The 19,938-nt window shown below is 42.0% G+C and overlaps 1 protein-coding gene across 1 annotated transcript in view; it reads right to left on the reverse strand.

Moving 5' to 3' along the window:
• Positions 1–9,941, reverse strand: part of LOC111661968 (protein FAM110A) — a 34,664-nt gene extending 24,723 nt beyond the window's left edge. Inside the window, exon 1 of the mRNA XM_087176453.1 lies at positions 9,804–9,941. The gene's annotated coding sequence lies outside the window, so the exon portion shown is untranslated. The remainder of the gene's footprint in view (positions 1–9,803) is intronic.
• Positions 9,942–19,938: the final 9,997 nt, after the last annotated feature.

Consider the following 19,938-nt stretch of genomic DNA (forward strand, 5'->3'; position numbering starts at 1 on the left):
AGGATCGTTTGAAAGACGAATGTAACCGCACCTTTAGTCCAGGTGTCAACCCCCCAGCCTTTACCTCGCTGGCCTCTGATGAGGGTCTGAGGTAGCTGACCTTTTCCCTGCTGTCAACCAGCACAGACGAACACATGCAGGTTTTGAGATTATAACACACAGACAATGCTGTATTATAATACTCACAAATTACTGATGTAAAAACAACACTGTTTTTTCTTTTCTGCACAAAGCTGGCTGTGTTGTTGGTAAAAGAACCTCTCAACACTGAAGTCTAGAGTTACTGTCAGATGTCTGGAGACACAGAAACTGTATTTAATCCACATACCAGGCGTAAAGGGAAGTGAAATAAAACAAAGCTGGTAAAGCAGTCTTTGGTGTTTTATACATTTGAACATTGTCTGTGCTGAAAGAAACAGAAGCTTCTAAAATGAAATCTACATCTCTCTGAAGCAGCAACAGAAGAAGGAGTGCTGAGAGAAAGCTTGAAATCTGACATGGCAAAGGGTTTTTGTTTTTTTTTACTCTTTTTTTTGTGACTACTTGTCACAAAACAAAAGCTGTGGTGTCTGACTGTGTGACTGTGGCTTTATTTAGCACATCTGGAGCGGGGATGTGCACTGTGCGAGTTGGCAAGGCCTCATTTTTCTGGTTACGTAAATGTCTTATCTCTTTTATCTGCTACCTGAGCCCTGGGCATCAAAACACACCCCTACACTCCCACACCTTAATAACACAAACTCTCAAAGTGCAAGTATTCATAAATAGTAACGACTTAGAGCACTTTGCTCGCTCAGCTTCCTTAGCATTTGCCGTAAAACTCGTAATTAGATTAATAAACATGGCTGTTTCCCTTCTTATGAAAGCCAACTAATATCTCCCCACCAAGTAAGATATTTTCCACAGCTTTGCATTCATTAAATAAACAGTGGGCTGAAGCGCAGCTCCCACTTATGCGGGTCGATTGTCCTTTCAGTGACTTCCAGTCAAAGAGGAGGAAGCTCATAAGGGCTCAGACTCTGAACCCAAGTTGAACTGCTGGACATCAGAGAGGAGGAAATCATTCAGGGGCTCCTGGGAGACACAACGTCATCAGTTGCTGAGGTTATTTTTGCTCAGACAGGGCATAACATACAGTAAAAGAGGTAGTGGAGCAAATGAGAAAGTTCTTACGGTATATGATGCATCATTAATGCAGGTGAGTTGTGTATTATACATCACAATGGCCTTAGCATTTCCTTTAAGCAGGATTTCAGAGGCTCCTTATAATGATGTTTTTATTCCAGTGGGATTCTGTAAATATTAAACCTGCATTAATGAGTTATTGGTAACCTGGGGGCAGTGGAAACATGACACCCACATATTGTCATAGAGTTGTTACGGTGAACGTGACAGTTAATAGGCTGATAGGAATCATTAGTTTTAGACAAAATGAAATTTAAACCGAGGATGGAGCAGTGGGTCAAAGTTAACACTCTGTGAGTCAATCTCTACAAGCGACACCTTTCACATTACACATAATCATTTTATCCATTGTTAATATGAAAATATGGATTGGAGCAACTTTAAAATTGCACGCTAAACACAGAAAAGAAAACACAAAAAAGGTCCATGTGCAGGCAGAGAGAGGATTAAGATATATATTCACATTGATTGAAGTTGTTTACACACAAAAGTGTGTGTAAACAAAGGGGAGACTATAGAGTAAAGATGCCTTTCCCTCTGAGAGTTTGTCTTTACAACATACAACTTTCCTTAATTAAATGAGTCAGCCTGGAATTCCTTACAACAAATCAATGCATGTGACAAGTAGGAACGGCGCTTTTGAGTCCTCAGTCAGGTGATATTTTACAATGAATTTTATCTTTATCTTAATCTGCATTCTTAATAAGTTGATTCAGATCAGAAATTTCCATGTAAATGACGCAGCCATCCTTCCTCAACCGCCAATGTCGTGTTTACACTCGTCTCCCTCAAAGTTTCCAAGATAAACTTTGTGGACAGACTTTTCTTCCTTGTAACTTTTTTCGATTGATTAATCAAGAATGTGATCCAGAAAAAACACTTAGGTACCTCCCAAAGAGTTCAAATCAGAGCTTATGATATAACTCAGAGATAATTCCATGCCTTCCAGCATGAGGCTTTGTTTAGAAATCTCTTAGTATCCAGGATAAATGCATGCGGCATGAAACACTGACTCAAGACGTGTAGTATAATCACAGTCAGTCATCAATAAATACACCTCTCATTCACACTCCCCTATCCTCTTATATATTTACACACACGCTTACCATTTGTTCTCTGTCCTGTCTACCCAATCAAAGTCCACCTTTCGCAGCTCTGGGTTCTTATCTGATTGAAATGCTTTGCTTTTTCAGGCGCCTCGGTGGCTCACCTGATAGAGCGCGTATTTATTATCTTCAGACATTGTATTTCCCATGGTAAAATAATAGATCTTCACCTCTTTCCGCATATGTAAAGTAGGGGCTTTTACTTTTTTTCCCCTAGCTTATTATAAACAAGACAGGAAGAAAAATAATCTGTCATCCACAAGGTGCCACAGGAACACATTTTGGATAAGACCTTATTTCAGTCATCTAACCTAAAACCGCTTCCAAAAACCTGCAGATTTTCAGGCTCATTACTGCAGGTGAGAATTCATCTTTTCTTTTGCAGGTCATCAACATCCATTCTTGGATTCATTCCATATTTTGTTAATTTTTGTACAAAGCCAAAACAAATGCATAAGGGAGTCATGACAGATTAGCCCACAGATTAGACTAACTTGGATATATTCTTGTTATTAATTTGTATTAGTGGCAATGCTGTTTGTGAGATATACGCATTTCTTTCATTTTGTGCTGCTCCCTTTAAAACGGAGCTCTTCATATCATTTATCGTGCAACGTGCACGGAGAACAATGTGTGGAATGTTTGGATTTCTATGTGAATTAAAATAATCATGTAGTACAACGTCCTGTCAGCTTTTTTTTTTCTGGCTTCATATGATTTCCCTCTCGCCTTGACCATATATGTTGATTTTCTGTTGTTTTTATCAGCGCTCTCCATCAGGCATCAGTCTATTGAGCTATTTATACAGCTGCTTTCCTGCTATTCAGAGGCTGCACGGCTTCTGTTGGAGAAAGACCTGGCCTGAATACAGGTAGTCCATCACAGCTGACAGCTCCACTCTCTCAAGACTTCTGCTCGATTCATTCAACCTGTTGTCTCACTCCTAATCAACACTTAGTCAGTCTCCTTCACAAGGAGCTTTTTAGGAAGCAGGAAATCAAAAATAACACAGCATTGCATGTGTTGACCTTTTATTGGAAGTTATGTAATAACTCTTTCATCTTTTGTGTTAAGGATTTTTCCTGGATACTGCTCTGTTGTTGTTGTTCACCTGACACATAATAAATCAAGTACAGACAAGAGTGATTCATTTATTTCTATTGTTTTGGACTGCAACTTAACTTTGAGCTAAATATTGATATAACCCTTGATATAATAGCTAATATGAACAAAATATTTACACTCAAGAGAAACCAAACCAGTGAACCCAACAGTGGAGAAAATTATGAAATCATGTTGCACAACTGATTTCAAGAGGGGACAAACAGTGAGAGGAAGACGATGGGGTGAAAGTCTCGAGCAGCAGGCTGGGTCTGGTTTGCCTTGGCGCTCCGGTTAAAACGTGAGTTGCGGATGGAGCAATTGCCCGGGCAGCAGACGAGACTTCCAGCGGGAACCGACCACAGCGTTCCTCTGGGTTTTATAATGGTAGTGTAGAGCTGTGTTACCTCCACTCACTGGAATGTGAGAAAAGCGGAAAAACTGACACACACATATAAAAAAACCAGTCGCTAAATAACTGCATTCAGCTCCTCCATGAGCTCATAACAAAGTCAACAAATTTCTACTCACATGTGGCAGCAACCACTAAGACCTGGACATGCTCACGTGGGTCCTGTTATTTACTGGGTATAAAACGTATTTTATTTCAAGCTATCATTACAACTAAATATACTGTTTACTAAAAGCAAACTATAGACAGAAACCCCACACCCTTTTGACTTCCCTCAACCTTTTCTTTCCCAGACAAGCTCCTTTAAAAGGCAATTCACCCAAATCACTACAAAAACAGATTCTCTCGAACTCCTTCTGCCATTCATGATAGTTTTGGTTTTATTAGAGTTTGAGATTGTCTACCACATCTTAAATATCTGCCTCTACCACGGCAGTAAAGGGAATGTTGTTTGTGCTCAAAACATTGAAAAACTACATTTGAAAACAACACAAAATGTGCCTTAGTGAAGGGTGTAATTTCCACTGGGGATGACTGACCACTACAGTCTCTGTTAACAGTGTCCTCTGACTGTCCAGCTGCCAAAATGTACCTTCAGTTATCACTGTGCCTTCTCCACAATAAGCTTTACTTGCAGCAGCAGCATCAGTTTGTTTTTCACTTTTCCTCCTGAAGTTCTGAGTTTTGTCTCTCATGCGATACAAGCAGCCTTATCTTCTCAGCAGAGGCTGTCAGGACCATATGCAACCTGAGAGGAAGACCTGCAGGCAATACTCAGGGCTAAAATAACATCCTCTTCCTCTGCATGTATTTCCAGTTAATATTCTCCCCAAAATTATTATAATTGAACATTACACAGCTATAAAAGTACAGTGCTCTTTTTGAATGTGCCTGCTGCTTGGTGGAGATGGTGTTTGTGTGTTTGTCAATGTATATGTGTGCGTGGTGTTAGAAACTGCCCAAACTTAACCTTCAAAAAGCCATTTGAAGTTGTCAGGACGGGGCAAAATGACCTCACGATAATGGTTTTTAACAAATTTGTCCTCACAATAATAGAAAGACGTGTACACACACGCAAAGAACCACACAATCTGAATTTAAAACTGTGTGTGTGTGTGTAGGGTAACAGGCCAGCAGGCACATGTGGGGGCGCGGGGGCGGGGTAAAGGTCAAGGTTGACAATTTCAGGTCAGGTGATCACAGAGTTGAGACAGATGGTGATTTACCACCATTTGGAAGCAGGTTCCCCTGGGGACATCGCAGACACCCCCTTGGGGGGCCAGTTGCAAGTCAACAGGCATAAAGATGAGATGAAATGGTGAAGATGAGGAAGAGATAGCAGCAGGAAAACCTGGTGGCACGTCAGAGAAACAGGAAGGTTTTCATTTATTTTTTTAATTTCTTCTCCCCCTAAAGGAGTTATAAGTTTTGCTATCAACACATAGCCAACGTTAGCATTAATAGCTGTTTATTTTACCAGTCTACGTCCAATGTTGTGAGTTCAGCATCAAACTTCATTCCTTTACTCACCAAGAGCTGTCTCCAGTGTCGGAGAGCAACCCTCTTGTTTTGCTTCTATTTCTATCATTTAATTCCTTCTACTGATGTTCGGATGCTAACCAGCTAGCATCAGCCTTTACTGTTACTTGGATACTTCTTATGACCCTGTATCTCAGTAGCAGTAGACTTCTGGCATTTTATTGTGTCACATTTAGGAAAATATGTGCCACCATTAAAGAAGTAGTTTGACATTTTGAGGGTAAAAGGTTATTTGCTTTCTTGCCAAGAGTTGATGAGAAGTACTAATCTCATATCTGTTGTATAAATAGGAAGCTAAGCCAGGACATGGTTAGCTCAGCTTAGCATTCATTGGAAGCAGGGGGAAACAGCTTGGCTCTATTCCAAGTTACATAAAATGCATCTACCAGAGTCCAAGTTTTGTACTGGTACACTTTCTTTAACGGGCCAATTACTTCCTGGAGTCTTGTCAAGAAATAGTTTGGTACATCACCCTCTACAGAAAAACATCTCGGTGCTTTTACACCAGCTGTTTACCCTTGTTTCCAGTCTTTGCACCGAGCTAACTGGACACTGGCTGTTATTACATTTTTTACAGACAGATTTTTGAACGGTATCGATCTCAAACATGTGAAACTATTCCTTAAAGTAAAAGAAAATATAAACAAATCTGATATTCCTCTTTTAAGAAATGCCAATTTCCATTTGAATATGAAAACACACACAGTAGCACTTTTGATGTGGGGTGCAGTGCACGGTAGTAAATCTATAACTAATTTGCCAAATCGACTGTTGAAGTCAAAGACATCTGACAACGATGCAAATCTGTGCCAAAGGTTGGAGAAAACTCATAAATAAGATCAATTTTCCTTTATTCTCTGCTTCCCTCCCTCTTCCACTCATCCACCCCTCTGCCACCTTCACTTCCCTTCTTTACAGACAACCAGCTGCTGCTCCACACCTCCATCTGAGCGAGGGATGATCCCCAGAGAGGAAAGGAAGGGATGGAGGTAGACGAGATGGGGGAGGAAGAAGGGCTGGCAGGATGGAGGGAGGGAGCGGATGGGTGCGACTAGACGCTCCGGGTCGCAGGTCAGGGCTGCATGTGCCGGGATCTTTTGTGTTGAACCCCCCCTCCATCACCACTAAGACCGTTGTTATAACACACACTCATCGCTTGGTGTGAACTCTGGGGTCCCACACACACACACACACACACACACACACACACACACACACCCACACACACATCTAGTGGTCTCTGGAGGTCTCCGTCACACACACACACACACACACACACACACACTCCTCTAACTGCCTTTGGGGGTCCCAGTCCAACAGACCCCACCCACACACTCATTATGGGCTTTAACCACGGACGTGTGATATAGGGTTTGAGTTTAACGGCAGAGTCAGGGTCAGAGCCCAGGGGAGAAAAAAACCTCCCAACCCCAACCTCCAGCCTCAACACACACATGCACACAAAGGCCCATGGGAAGATATAAGTCATAATCACTCCATTCTGTCATCCTCTCTTCCTCCACCTGAAATATTCCCCTATCTCTCCCTCCTCGTTTATAATTTTAAAAGTGTTTTTTTTTTTTTTTTGAGAAAAGTGCTGCCTTTTCTAACTTTTTTTGCAAACACATTTTAAGCAATTAAAGAAAATCAGGTCACGCAGCTTCACTTTGTTACTTCGGAGCGGCCTGGCAATAATGTAAAGTGCTTGAAACACATACAGCAGAAGTTTTACACTGCACTTGGATTATCCGAAGAAATTACCTAAAAAAAAAACTTCTTGTGCAAGGTTAACAGAGCATATGATTGTTATGATAATGTAGGGAAGAGGGCACGGCAGGTATTAGGAGTCAACCTGATCACCTCATCAAACCTGATATGACCCATACGAGTGTTAATTAAAATAATGGTGGCATGGTGGGAATCGAACACCGCTCTGCTGTGTGATATTCCTGTCTTGTTGAGCCATCCATCGACCCCAACTTCCTGCTCCTGTGGAGTTTGTCGCTCCATATACTACGTCACCGGACTTCTTCTTTTGCTCTTGTCAAAACAAGACATTTTCCAACATTTCGGGAAATAGGTTCATTTGATGATAAGATACCACTCACATCTGCGTGCTAGAGCTGAAGCTAAAGCCAGCAGCCAGTTAGCATAACTTAGCATAGTGTTGACTGGAGGTAGGGGGAAGCAGCTAGCCTGGCTCTGTCCAAAGGTAACAACATCTGCCTACCAACACCTCTAAAGTTAATTAATTAACATGTTATATCTTGCTTCTTTAATATGAACAAAAACAATAAAGCATTAATGTCATAACATAATAGTGTTCAAGCTGTAATATAAGCAACCAAGTTGACAAAAAGAGCTACAGACATGTCATCAAAGCATTGGCAACATGGCTGAAAGCCTCAATCACTGGAAATTACATTTCAATAAAATCCAATATCAACACTAATGATTCTAATCAGTTCATCTGATTTAAATTGAGCTGTAAAAGTTTACAACTTTTACAAGACAAAATAACAAGTTTTCCTGCTCTTCCTGTTCTGCACATAAATACAAACATTAGCTGTGTCCCAATCAAAGGGCTGCATCCTGTGGAGGCTGCATTTAGAGACCGGTTCTGTAGCAATGGTGCGACTCGGCCGACCCATTTCAAGTATTACGTTTCAAGCTTAGCTGCATGGCCAATGGTGCAACTGTTAAAAAACCAAGTGCCTTAAAACTTCATGTTCTGTAAAAAAAAAAAAAAAAAAAAAAAAAAGGTAATGTGTTGTCAAGGTTGCTAGGCAACATGAGCGGCGCTTTGTGACGCAACAGTAAAGGCAGGCACAGCTGGTGATGCAGAGCAGAAATCCTCCATAGGCCAGACCGTCGTGTTTCGGTTTGGCCCCTGAATTCGAACACAGATATCGTGTGTGGGACTATTTCTTTGCCCGGCGCAGCGACTTCCTGGAGTCTTTGCTGGTCAATAAGCGATGACGACAGGACTCCAGATCAGTTCCCAACCACAAAGTTGCCCCCCACCCCACCCCAGTTACTGATTAGAGTTAAGATTAAACAAACAACATAAAATGTGTTCATTCATGAACTAAGAGGTGCTTTTAATACCTTTGGGTAGAGCCAGGCTAGTTGTTTCTCCATGTTGTAGTCTTCATGCTGAGGTAACTGTCTCCAGGCAACAGCCTCAACCTCGTACAGTCTTGAGAATTATGACAATCTTGTTTCTCGCAAGGAAGCGATTAAGACTATTTCCCAAAAATGTTGAATTGTTCCTTTAATCTTGTTTTTCAAGGATATCCTCTCTCTTTATGTAACACACTGACCATCTCTCACCACTGAATCAGCACACTCATTACCCACTCCACACTCCAACCCCATCATTTTCCTGTTCCCTCCATGTAACTGCTTCCTCCAACCCCCCACCCCCCACCCCATCTCCTCATCCTTGATAATCTGGGACGCATGACACAGAGTGTGTGGCACCAGTCAGACTGCAGCAGCATGGATCCCCCACAGACTCTCAGCTGTACGCATATAGAGGCACTTCAACAAAACATGAATTATGGATGCCATGAAAATGAATAATGAAAGGGAGATAATATACATGACTGATACTGGAAGCTGTGCAGCTGTAAATAAGAGGCAAGAGTTGAATCATCCCAGAGAGGTAGTCGTCAGATTTGACACAATGTTCTAGATGTCAACGTGTTTGCCAACAAACGCACTTATGACGTTCAGTAAAGAAATTATAATAATCTAAATCTCTGCATGACCATTTTTGTTACGTCATGAAAGAATCATCATGAAAGAAATGCTGTTATGGCGATTGTTCTATCATTCTCAAAACAAAATCATCGATCATCAGTAACAATGTAGAAAGTCACGTGAGCTGATGCTTTGCACAAACTGTGTTGCTTTGGTATGGGTACAGCTTCTTATATTCTGATTAGGCTTGAACAAAAAATAAATCTGCTTGCGATTGAGATATGAATCAAGATTTCATTAGGAATGATTATTTTTGCATTTCTTCTTCACTGAAAAATAAATAAATGAAAATGATGTGATTTTTGCCGGGACTTGTACCAAACAAACATGTTGCTTTACGTCTGTAGAATATGATTTGTAAGCCAGGGCATCTCTGTAGCACCACAATGCTTCATTTATGGTCTCATACTTTTATCCAAAATTATAACTCCTGTGATTTGGATATTGCACTTGGCCATATTGTGAGTTTTTATAATGTTTCAATTAATTGTGCAGCCCTAATTCTGATTATTATAACAATATAAACAGAGCAAATGATGCACCGTCAGAAGCACTGGGCGTGAGTAGTCAGAAAAAAGAACCACATCATTTTATATAGTTTATATGAATCTTTTCATTTGCTGACAAAATTGTAAAATGGTAATTAAGAAATAAAACAGTAGTACACACAGCTCTGTATCTAGATGAGTACCTACATGTGTCAGTGATGGCGTCCATGCTCCTCCTGCTATCTCTTAGTATGTAATGTTTAAACACGGCACCAGCTGCCTCAGACAACCTCTCCAGCTCCAGCCCTCACTTTTGGCTCCCTCCAGGTCACCTGTTCGGAAACCAGGATATGAACAAATTCCTTTAGAGAATTCCTGGTTCTCTTCCCAGAGTGGGTTTTGAGAGAGAATGTGTGTATCCGTGTGCATGTGTGTGCGTATATGCTGTGTGCCAACACGTGTTTGGCCGCGTCGACAACTGTGGATTAGGAGTTTTATTTGACTCAATGGTGCTTCATGCACTTCCTTCTTAATGTGATTTGACACTTCAGTGGAAATGTGTAACACATCAAATGTGAAGTCTCTGCATGTATTGAGTTGTTGTGTAATGTAATGTGTAACCGTCAATGTCGACTCAACATGCACATATTTATGTAATACTTTACACTATGTCAACAAAAACTCAGTTTAGTGGGATTTAATCCAGTACGTGCTGACATGCCCCGGGGTCCCGCCCTGCAGCAGCTTCCTTTCAACTGACACAACTGTACAATAATCGTACATTGAATCAACCTTATTGACCTGTTGCTCGACACCTATCATCGAGCACCTGTGTTTTACTTTCAACATTCACCAGTAGCTTTAATTTCAGGTAAACATCTTTCCACACCTATTTTACTTGTTCTAACACTTTTTTCCACAGATTTTAAAATGGAGGCACATCAGTTCAAACTGATTCTGAAAAATACAAAAATGAGCTGCTGATATTTATTTAGACGCTTATCATTAGTATTTAGCACTGGAAAAAATCTGACAGACAACAGTGAAGTTGTGTCACTGGTGAAAATGTAACTTAGTCCATCTCTGTTTAGTTTGCTGAGACAAACGTCAGCGATCCAGGTATCAAAACGCTGGTGATCAACTGGCTCAGCTAACAAGGTTCATTTTGTCCATTAATAAAAAACACAAAGAAATGTAGGATTGCAAAGCATTCAACCAAAACTGCAACTCAAAATGATCTTCCACATGACAAAGAGCTACGATGGTAAATGTAGGTGAGTTTCAGCGTGACTGTATTGCTTGTTATTTGGTTTTCCAGTCATAGTTGTTTTTCTTTTCTGTTCTTTGTTTCGCACATCTCAGTTTTTCTGTTTGCTTTTAAGCTCATGAACTGAGGAAGTCTGAGAAGTCACCCTAATGCTATTAGTGTTCAGGCAGTCAGAGGCGCCCCCTCAGGAGAGGCAAACCAGGCAAATGCTTGGGGCCACAGAACACACAGAAATATCTGTAGCCTGAGTCCAGTCATGAGCTGGTCTGAATCAGCTAATGACAAACCAACATTAATCTGTTTGTCTGTTGTCTATGAAAGAAAAGCCATTAGCCATTAGCCATTAGTGCCAATTACGTAGACCGGGGAGCCGATTCATTCCTGTCACGTTTGTCCGAGGCCCCTTCACAAAAGACCCCAAGGTGGCAGAGCAGAGCAGTCTTGTAGATTAATTGGTATTAAGTTGATTCGGGCATAGCTGGGAATCCCAGTGGGTCGGGACCCTGGCATTGTGTCCACAGGTGATCCATCATGAGGACTAAACCCTGGCTGACACACAGAGGAAGGCTCACAGCTTTAAGGGCATAGACAGAACCGACCCCTCGCTGCCACGGTAACCAACCAACACAACAGTGCTTTTTTTCCATTTCCTTACCTTTTTCACTCATGATTGAATTTTCCCATATCATACTATATAACATTAATGCTGTGCTTGCCAATGCACTGTGTTGCAATGTATATGACTGTGGCAGAGGTTTGACTAACATGAGAATAAGAGTTATACAGTATACCTCGCAGTCCATTAACCCCTGGGTGTTGTTATACTAACAGTATGACAATCGAATGGCTCAAATTAAATTAATGATCGTTTTGGTAGCAACAAGATTTTCCTGATTTTGCTCTCCATGGGAATGAGAAACCTGGTTCCTTAATTGGCATAAATGTTTAAGAGAGACTCGCTCAAACCCTTAGATTTCTACAAGACAGATGCCTCTATACAGGACGTGAGGTTTGATGAGTCTGAAAATGATGCAACGCTCACCACCAGGCAGATGGTCGCCCACCCTGAGCCTGGTGCTGCTTGAGGATTCTGCCTCTTAAGAGGAAGTTTTTCCTTGTCACTGTCGCCATGACATCATCTTTCTGCATAATGAGCAGGCTACCTCACTAAAAATATCTGAAATATCTGTGAATGACACTATCTGTGAATGACACTCTTAAATCTCTCATCATGAAAAACATACAGTTAACTTTAAAAACGCAGCTTCCCTGTTGACTAAACAGACATTGATGGGACGGATGCAACACACGCTAATGGCTGGTTCAGGGCAAAACAAAACAAAGCTAAACTTTTATTTCCAGACACATTCACACATTTAGGAAAAGTGTGCTTTCTCACAGTCTGCTTATTGCCTTCAGTCTAAACATTGTTTCATTCTTCAAGTTGCTAATACTGGTGAAAGAATATAGAAGATCATAGAGGAGAAATTCTATGGTTTATGGTTATTCGGTGCAGTCTCAAATTTCCTCCCTGAACCTGATTTCTCCCAATAATCTAATTGTCTTGTGTGTGTATATAAACACAGTGATTGAAGAACAGCGCTGTTGAAAGACCCAACAATTAACCCAGCTTTCCTGGATGAAGGAAAACTCTAAAACTGCAAACTGAGGCTGAGCCATCTTGCCCAGTGGAAACATGACAGCTTGCAAACACAGAAAATGTAATCACACCTCACCAGACCTCTACTTTAAAAACTCCCTATCAGTAGAGGAACTGAGAGGAGGAGTGAGAAGGAGAGAGAAAGAGAAAGTATGAGGAGAAAACGAAGAGGAGAAGTCTCAGTGCTGATTAGTCCCTTTTCCAGTTCTGCATCAAAAAGTCTTTCATCGGGTGGATGGACATATGGGAGACGACTCGATCGTGATGTGTGCCACAGCGTGTTACTGAACAAGCTACTGCTAAACTTGATTTCTAATCTGGAATTCAAATCTGAGAAGTTTCACGGTCTAACAAAGTTTTTTCTCCTTTTCAATCCAAAACTCCAGTTACAATACAAAGCAGGAGAACGTAAAAATGATCTGCTTCATGCTTTATCACTACACTGCTAATGCAAACCTCAGATTCGGGAAAAGCAATGTGGATTCCATCTTGGTCATAAAACCGTGGTCTACATGTGTTTTATGTACTTGGAGAAGGTTTATGACAGAACCCCGTGGGGTATCTTGTTAGGGGTAGAGAGTGCCGAGGAGATGTTTGGTCTTCATATAACTGGAGAGAGAGCTGTGTTAACAATCCCGGCAGGAAGTCGAGTGCTTTCTCTGTGATTTTCATGAACAGAATCTCCCAGCACAGGTAAGGTGTGGAGATAAAGGTGACGTCAGGATTGCATCTGTAGCTTTTAGTGGATGGTTCTGCTGGCTTTATCTGTTAAGTACAGACAGTCCACTGGTAAATTAGTACGAATGACAGCAGGCAGAAATTTGCGTCACTTTCTGTCTGAACACACAGAGATGAGGAGAGAAGCTTGGATGTCTGAAAGAAGCTCAGAGTAAAACTGCTGCTCCCTTGTGTAGCAGGGGGTCAGTGAAGGCGGTCTGGACATCTCATTTTGAGGACTTTCCTGTGGAGGTATTCTGAGTATACCCAACATCCAGAACACACTGGATGGATTACACATCCTATCTGGCCTGGGAGGATGTGGCTGAGGCTACTACCGCTGCAAACCCCAACCCCAGTGAAACAGCTGAAAACGATGGATGGATGGTTGACACACAGAACGAAGCATGCTGACATGATGAGTATTCTGCACGCACTGCAGTAAATGATCAAATAATGAAATGTAGGCTGCATGTTTGGCTACTGTCATGGATTATGCATGCAGAGCGAGCACTCGATCATGGCCACCTCCCGGTCCCTTTCATCCTTAGTCATGCATCGGTGTTCTCTTTGAGGGGATGCCAATAAGGGGGCGAGGGAAGAGGGCCCACCAATGCAACACAAAGCAGCAGAGCAGAATATGGCAGAAGCGATCTGGAAGAGGAATAATGAGGAAGAGACGAGAAGAAGAGGAGGAGGAGGAGGAGCAACATCATTAGCATGGAAGCGATGGCAGTATGACCCAGTTACGCACAATGCCTCAAGGGTGGAAGTGGAGGGGACGGACAGTCATGCAAACTCACGTGCCGACACACACACACCCACACGGCCGTATTCTGCCAAGGTGCAGACAAGTTCTACAGGAAGGACGAGGCCAAATGCAACAAGCCTGGACATGCTGAGGTTAGGTGGTGACAAATAGAGCCAGGCACGAGTCTGAGGCTTTCACACACAGGGAGGAGGAGGCCAAGCAGCGAGAGAATGATGTGAGGCCACACACCATCACACTGGGGTTTTTTTTTTGCTTTCTGTGACCTACATACACCATGTTAGCGGAATTAAGGTTTTCTCTTAGACGCATTCTCGTGCCTGACGAGCAGACACTCACTCCTCGCTCCTTCTGTCTCTCTGCCCCGCGGTTTCCCCTCAGCTGAGTAAGCTGTAGCACTGTTATGTGTGCTGTATATGAAGAGATGAAAGAGAAACTTGAGAGGCAAAAAAAGTTGCAAAGCACAGTGGAATCACAAGGAGCGAGTCACCCTCAGAATCACTTTCCTGCAGGGTACTCTGAATCGAATTCATTAAAAGGGATGTGACGAAGCTTCATCTCCACAAATGGAGATGATAGAGGATGACAAAGCACTCTGGGTGACACCTCTCTCTCAGCAGCCATCAGCACCAAGAACCATCAGTGTCACTGTCAGCGAGCGGAGGGCTGAATCTGTCTTGTGTCAGGATGTCAGACAGGAAACAAGCTCGAGCAGGCTACTGAGAGATCTGCTGTTAGGACCATTTTGAGGAGGTGTCGTGTGGTTAACGTGCCAGATTGACTCCAAACTGACACTCTGAGCTGATAAACCCCCCCCCCCCTTCAATCCTCATCTCGCTGCTTTATTGTTATGAGAGCGGACGAGGGGTGAGCGCTGCACAAAGGGGAGAGGAGAGGTGACGGATGGCAAACGTTTCCTCAAGAGAGATGGAGAAACATCTCCAATTCTAATGGGACGGCAGAGGGTGGGCTGGGGGGGGGTGAAACCCTGCAAGGGGATAAAGGACAAGGGTGTTTGTGGAGGGGAGGGGAGAGGGGGTTGATTTGGGGTTATTTGCACCATCACGGTCCTCACCTAATTTCCATAAATGAATCAAGGACGCGTGCCCTACTGTGTCTGTGTTGTACTTGCAGCTGCTGTCTTGCCCCGACAGACGCGATGTCTTCGCTACATGTCGACAAGGGAGCAGCTTCATCAAATTAATTTCTGTCGGGAGAGAGATAAACGCACTTCGTCAAGCTTGACTTGACTTTCGATCATTTAATCATCCGTGAGAATACTTCGCGTGTATTTCTGGAAAATCTGCTGCGCACCAATCGAGTTTCTGCTTCTCGGCTTCAGATGCTTTTCCAGAAATGAAAACTGAAAACTCCAGCTGGTCGGGCAGCATGAGACTAGTAAATGATATTGACAGACAACGGCTCTCAGAAGTTGGAGCGTTCACTGACACATCTGAGTTAACCATTAAATGTAAGAAGGCAGGACAAGCAATGTTTCCTTGAGGGGATACTGAACAGTATTTCTGTGCATCATTAAAGTTCATGAATTTTTCAAACAGTAACAGATGAAGTCTCAGATATCCAATAAAAAGTGATTTACCTTAATGATAACATGCAAATGGTTATTCATCCAATCCAAAATATACTGTAGGACAAAAAGACCCATATTGTATTTACTAGTATTACAAATACATTGGTGTCCTGTTTCTGAAATGCTTTCATTTTCAAATGTGTTGCATTCAAGGAAGTTTTCAGTCCGTCGCCTCTGCTGCCTCAAAGGTTTATGATGTGCTGCTATCTAGTGGACATTTATGGTATTTCCAATTAAAGCCTCATACTCAAATTAAAGGGTTAATTCACCCAAATGTCATAGTTTCTCATTTGCTCTTTATAGCATGAAGCCATACAGATAGTTGTAGTTTAATTTGTCCAGGTTTTGAGATTTCCGTCTCTTAATTGTCTGCATCCTGTGCAAGACAATAGAAGTGGATGGAAACGGTGTCGTTGAATCAGTACATTTATTCACTCTCCAAAAATAGTGTATTACAAGAAAAGTCCTGCACTCAAAGTTTTAAATTAAAGCACCTCTAATTAATATTTTTTATCCACAGAGAATAATCACCTGATTCTGCAGTTCCTCTCAGTGTTTTAGAGTGTTTTAGCTCATTGAATTGTTTTGTTTATTTTGTCCTGCAACTTTAGAGTTCACTCTTACAGCAGCTCATAAGAGGCAGAATGGTCCCTGTCATTTATAGATTACATTTTATATTAGGTTTTTAATGCTGATACTAACCCAATGTGTAAGCAGCATTTTAAGGTTGTAGTTGCTCAAGCTGGTTATAATTCTAACTGCTTTATACACAGTTATGTTGTTATACACCTTTAGCTAAAACTAACACAGTAATGCAGCATTGATTCAATTTTATTGCCATTTTAGACAATATAGTTTGTTGTGCTTTTGAATTGTATTGTATTGCACTGACAGGTCTTTCTAATATTTCTATACTTACTCCGTCTATATTATTTATTATATCAGTGAGGAGAGTTATGTTTACCTCCAACAGTAACTGAACTGCAAAGTAGCATCAAATGGAAATGAGCACACCACTGCACTTGGCACAAGTATAACACAAGAACTTAGATAAAGCATAAAGACTTATAAACTGGATAATAATTTATGAGCACTTGCCCATTCCTGCCAAATGACATTGTCATTCTAAATGTACTTTGGCCTGAGTTTGTGGAGGGACAGCAGGTGAATATGCAGACTGTGAGACCAGGTAGGGTTATTGAGCTATAGCACATATTCTCAGGGTTATGTAACACAGCAGTGGTGTTGAACAATCAAACAAAGGGTGGCAAAGCGCCCGACTGCCACAACACCACAGCTGAGGTCTGCTACATCCCCCTCTCCATATCAAATAATACAAGCTCAACACTGAGACTTATCCTACATATTATATGTTAACTATATGAGAGAAGAAAGTTCTGATAACTTCTACTAACTTTTTTTAAATTAAAATTTTATGTTCAATAACCACCAATATAACACAAGCGACAACAATTAACAACCAGAAATCAACAAGAGCAAAATGACAGAAGAAACCCCCCCCAACCCAAGACGCCCCAGACCATCGACTACAAACTGGAACATGAGCAGGTAAGATCTTTTCTGGCACCCAGGAGCTGGCAGCTGAGATAAATCATCCAGGAGTAAAGAGGTAACGGGCAGGTGAGTATGGTGCAGGTGGATTTGTTGGTGATCCAGATTACAAGATCAACAGGCCAGCAGAACTTCAGCCAAGACTGACCCCCAGTCAAAATCAGGTCTCAATTATGGCACATCTTTTCTCCGAGGTCTATCTAAGGGAAGGTCTTTGTAAGAGGACTCACACAGTCCCCGGAAGTTCCTCTATCAGTGATGAGTTTGTAAAATAGGTGTTAATTTAATTGCTGATCCTAACAGCCTTTCAGATCCTGGAACAAGTGAAGACCAGTAAATATCATCTAGGGTGCGAACACCTTTTTTACCCCGATGAAGAAAAACTAATCCGTCCAATGAGTGGTTGATTGTTGTTGAATATCGAGGTGTCAAAATGCCATGTGCATTGAACAGTGCATAAATTCTGGGCGTTGTGCCAAGTCTGAAAAATGGCCAAACAACAGCTGACTGTTAGATAGAAATGTAGGTGTGAATTATATCCTGGAGTCTCCATGGGGAGAATAACTTCTCTTCTAAAGCACGCCAGTTAATCCAGTTAATCAAAAGGTGTTAGCGAGAAGGTTCAGAAGTGTAATTTAAAATTTGGGACTACCCACCCCCCAATCCAGCCTCCTCTGTTGAGGAGTGAGCATTTTGAGTCTGGGCCACTTATTGTTCGAATGAAATATAAAGATTGCTGAGTGGAGTTTCCGCCAATGACTTTAAGGGCGGACGAAGGGAGCATTGAACTGTCAAAATTAACTTGGTAATTAATTTATTTTTTATTGTTGAAGATGGCAGTGAGATGGGTAGGGTCAACCATCTATTAAGGTCCTGGAGGACATTGTTTTACGTGCTTGTATAATTGAAACAGTCTGCTTTAGGGTGGGGAATACTTTGACGCCAAGATATCTGAAGTGTTTGACCACAGGGATGTTTGCAGGGAGAACAGCTGATTTGGTAGCTTCATTAAGGTGGAAAAGGCAGATTTGGTCCAATTAATCTTAAAACCTGATAGATTTCTGAATTCTTCTATTATGCTTAGCAGGTGGGTTGCAGATGTCGAGGGATTATGAATAAAGATCAGTACATCATCCGCAGAAAGGGCATCATGATGAGCTGTGCCTCAGATAGATATGGGCTCGAGAGACAGGGCAAAAAGACCTGGACTCAAAGGGGAGGTCCTTCACAGTCCCAAAGATATGACCACTCCAGCCTATCAAAAGCCTTCTTGGCATCGCAAGATATGACAGCTGCTGGTGTTTTATCATCTTTGCTAGCAGCAATTATGTGCAGTAAAAGTCTGGGATTGTCAGTGGCTAGACGACCTCTTATGAAACCCGTTTGGTCCCAATGAACCAGAGATGTCACACAGTGTTATAGTTGGCGAGCCAGGACCATGGTGTAGATTTTACGATCGACATCGAGAAGTCTCCTTCTTTAGAAGTAAACACATAAGTGCCGTGTTGACATCCCTGGAAAATACACTCTGCTCTATTGAATACTGAATGACAGAAAGCAAATAGAGCTCTGGGGGAATGCAGTCCCATCAAGGCGCCTTCCCTCTCTGCATGTCAAGGACTGCATCTTTAAGTTCTTAAGAGTAACAGGTTAAAAGGATATGAATCTTTCATTTATCTCTTTGTGATCGGTAATCTTCTCCCCCTGCTGAGTTCTTATAGATGGGATATCATGGACAGTAGGTGACGTTGGTCTAGAGCGGGGTGGTGCTTGATCAACACATAGGTGCACAAGAGAAGAGTTTGCTGAGAGAGGCGGTGAGAAAGATGTCTATGGCTGCAGTGAGTTACTGTACGTGCAGCAAGGAAAGGGGGGAGGAAAACAGGTTGCTGATTCTAGGAAAGATCTTTTACCTCGAGGAGAAGAAGGAAAAATCTCAAGGACTTGTTAACCTGGCGCCACAAGTCCTGCGTCGCAAGCCCATGACTTCTGGGCGTCAGAGGTCTGTCTCTGGTCTGATCCTGTCCTGATTTATCCAAAGCTGGATCCCATACAGCATTAAAAGTCCTATTAATAACTATTAAACTCACAAAAACAATACAATAAAGCATCAAAGAACATTTACTAAAGGTTTATTTGAGTCTGAGTTATGCTACAGAGTTACTTTAAACAACAAGTTAAGTTTAAACAAGATTTCAAGCTAAATAATTACTATTATATATATATATATATATATATATATGTGTGTGTTTGTGTGTGTTTCCTCTCTATATAATTACTGTAACAGTATTTATTGCACATTTTAATACTACCTAAGTTGCATTCAAATTCGAGTGCTCTGTGCGGCGCACACAGCGAAGCAGTGTGGGGTTACTGTGAACAAGTCTGTCCTTATCTGACCCATGGGACTCTCCTCCCCTTCTCCTCCTGCCTCTGCTGTGCTGCTGGTGACCGTTGGCTGCCTTGTGCGCCACAGACCCACCCACAGTCAGTCAGTCAGTCAGCCGCCGGGCGCACTGCCAAACAACTGTGGGATAATGGTGACCCGGCGCCAACCTGCACTCATGGAGGCATTAGTTAGTGTAAAACGTGGCAACTTATCTCTTGTGTCCGTCTGTCTGTCTTTACTCTTCAACTTCCACAACCCTTGTTCACTATGCGCCCACCGCCCCACTTCCTGCCTGCTGTAAAAAATAGTCCCGTCTGTGTCCTAAAGCAACCTCACCTAAAGCGACCCCATCGTCTTGTGCGAAAAAGAGCTGTGAA

Source organism: Seriola lalandi, unplaced genomic scaffold, assembly GCF_002814215.2.
Source record: "Seriola lalandi dorsalis isolate HSWRI2012SDOR001 ecotype SW California unplaced genomic scaffold, Sedor1 jcf7180002054554, whole genome shotgun sequence".
Lineage (NCBI taxonomy): Eukaryota > Metazoa > Chordata > Actinopteri > Carangiformes > Carangidae > Seriola > Seriola lalandi.